This window comes from Chaetura pelagica, unplaced genomic scaffold (assembly GCF_000747805.2).
Source record: "Chaetura pelagica isolate M959 unplaced genomic scaffold, ChaPel_1.0 scaffold20, whole genome shotgun sequence".
NCBI classification, from domain to species: domain Eukaryota; kingdom Metazoa; phylum Chordata; class Aves; order Apodiformes; family Apodidae; genus Chaetura; species Chaetura pelagica.
The window spans coordinates 1591636-1594811 of record NW_009951958.1 but is presented as its reverse complement, the minus strand read 5'-3'; positions in this window follow the sequence as shown (position 1 = coordinate 1594811).

Sequence of the window (3176 nt, the reverse complement as noted above, 5' to 3'; positions counted from 1 at the left end):
TCCCCTCCTCCCCCCTCCGCCCCCCCGCACGCACAGGCGCACACCGATACAAACACACACACGCACAGACACACTCACGGGGCTCAGCTCTACCAAACCGTCGCGTAGTCCAGAAGCAAAGCTTCCAAATCATCACGGCAAGGGTGGGGGGGGGGGTTGCTTTGTACCCCATCCGCTCCCTGCTCCGCCCGGCACCTGCCCGGCAGTTCCGCCGAGCGCGGAGCGGGCAGCGCGGCCGGTCCCGGGCAGAACCGCCGGGCGCCCGAGGGACGGAGCGGAGCTCGCCCTCCCGCTCAGCCAACTCTGCAGTTCCGAGAATTTCCATTCCTGGCTTCCTTTTCTTTTCAGGTCGCGAGTGAAACAGCCCCCACACTCACTTCAGCGCGGTATGTCCTCGCCAAGGCAATTGATTCCTCAAAAGCAGAAGAGCACCGAACTTCTCGCAGCTCCCCGTGCCACCGTCAGAAAAACTGGGTTTAATTACCAAAACTAAAATAGCGCTGGTGCTAACTAGCAGGCGATCAAACCGCAATCAAACTTCAATCTCTGAGCAGTTAGCTATAAACTGTCAGCAATTGAAAAGTAAACCTGGTGCACACAAAGGCTCTGTTTAATTTTCTTGTTGTAATGGCTCTAAATGAGGACCCCATCACTATGCAGTTAAGCGGTGTTGCTTGTCCCCCTGAGGCGCTGATCAGTTCTTTTTAATGTGAGAAAACTGGCAGCTCGAAGCCCGTCAATGGAGCTCCCACAACAAAAGTCCTGAAAAGCTGAATGAATTGGGTTTGTAATTACTGCTTCCCTCTCCCCCCTTGCAGCTTATCTCTTATTCATTCAACATATATTATTGTCACCTAATCGCACACTCCCAACATTTTTTTTTTTTTTTAAGTTTCTACTACTGCGGACATGTTTGTTGTAGAAATTAAACAAAATAATCCTCCCTTCTCTCCCCCCCCCGCCCCTCAAACAACAAAAATGTTGAAACGACAGTGTCAGGCGAGACTGGCTAGAGTTAAAAACGCGAAAACGAAGCTATTCTGCCATCAGAATATCATTATTTTGCATATATCCTCGGGAATCTCGCACGCACCCAAGCAGGCTTTAGATTTTAATATTTGAGTTAGACCTGGATTTAAATAACTGAAGTGTATCTAATCACACCTATCAGTAATGGGCCTCTTTCTTTCAGTGGCACCTACATTATGTACTACTTCAATTGCTGAGCTATCTGCCTCCCGTTCGGAGATAAATACAGGTTTGCTGCCCGTTGGGGACCTGGAGGAATTGATCTGGAGAGAGAACACGCTGCTGTGGGGCTCACCGCCACCCCCGGTGTCCCACACGGCACCAGTGGGTATCTCATGGAATAAAAACTGATGATTAGGCCAGAAGCATCTGCCGACAGCCGCTCTGCCCGTCCCTGCCGGCCGCGGGCTGGAGCAGAGGCTGCGAGGCAGAGCCTCTCCCCAGGTCCCTCACCGCAAGAAGCTGTCGGTTGTAGAAATAAGTACAGCTATTACAACCAAATCTACTAACAGTCTAAATAATTAATTGAACCATTGCTCTTTGACCCTTGGAAAGTCCAGTAGGGACCCGTTTGTAGTAATAATACCCCCGAATGAGCCCTTGTCAAATATTCATTTAGTGGTTAATGTGAGCGATTTCCCCCTGGGACAGTCTGTAATACCAGATTCCCAGCTTTGGCAAGAGACCCTGCTAATCTACCTCTCCAGTTCCGCAAAGTATTTTAACACCCCAGTCCTTAAAAAGCCGTAAAAAAAAATCACAGGGGAAACTATAATCGTATTCTTGGGTTCATTCCGGCTCTGTAGAAGGTTGGCGAAACATTACACTGCCTGTCTTGGACCGAGAATCACCCTGGCTATAAAGCACACAACAACTCACCAGAGGGAAAACACGGAGAACCCCAAAGATCTTCAATAACCAAAAAAAAAAACATATCCTCAAGGTCTGCTACACGTTTTAGCTGCCAAAAACGAAAGCCCGGGATAACAGCTTCAGTGTAAATGAGGTTATTGAATGTTTTGAATTTAAAATTAGCAGTGGACAATGGCGTTTCTCCAAATAAAATCGTTCAGCTGTACGTGTAAAATGCTTTGGGTTTTCCTCTGTAAACGGATGGATGGATGGATGGATGGATGGATGGATGGATGGATGGATGTAAGGAATCTGTCCAAGGGAGATCAGGTTACAACAACATATATTCCACATCGTGCTCTGAAATCTAAGCTTAAACAAATTGCCTATATAAAAAGTTGCTGAATTCACTAAGCCTGAATATGTGGCTTAGTGCCTTTTGTTTAATGGTATTACCTCCCCTTCTCTATGCGAATTGTAAAAGGACCAACATTTCCAACTACCCCCCTCGAATATTTTAGTTAGCACTTCAAAAAGGGGCCAGGTTTTATTGCTGTTAATTGGCTAAGATTCGCTTTTGAAAAATGGAATCACGATATCGATTGGGTTTTTATTCCTGGTTCTCTTTTCTCAGTGAGGCAAGTGGGGCTGTGGGCTCGTTACCACGTGGATAATCCCCAGACGCATTGCAAACGCTCACAGCTCTGGAAAAGAATATTTTACTCGTTGCACTCATGTAAAAGAAATAGCAAAGGTTGGAAATCTCCAAGAATTGCTCTACTGCCCAAGTATCGCGACGGTGCAGAAATAAAAGGGACAAAAGGAGCTAAACTCCTAAAACCAGGCACTGAGCACAACTCTGCATCTTCCAGTCTGGCAATGTTAAGTTTTCATCTGGACACCAGGCTTCAAGGAGGGAGGCCAGAACTGAGCCTAGGAAGTGGTACTACTAAATAAAAGCCACAACAAGCCAGGTAACTTTGGTGTGTGGTGTGGCTGATTCTTATTTTCTTTTTTCTTTCCCCCCCTCCCCTCTTTTTTTTTTTCTGTTTTCCCCCTGTCGCCTTCCTCCCCGAGCTACAGCGAAATCCGGTGACTGACAAGAAATACTAGAGAGAAAAGCTGAGCAACACTTGCTGCCAGGCCGGGGTGCCCACATCGTGCCTTGCCCAAGCCAAACATCACATCCTTTCCTTGCCACGCACAAGACGCCATTAGCAGAAGACACGAGCAGTTTGCAAACACAGTGCCCTACATTTCCTATCTGTTTTGTTGGTTGTTTTTTTCCCCCCCCC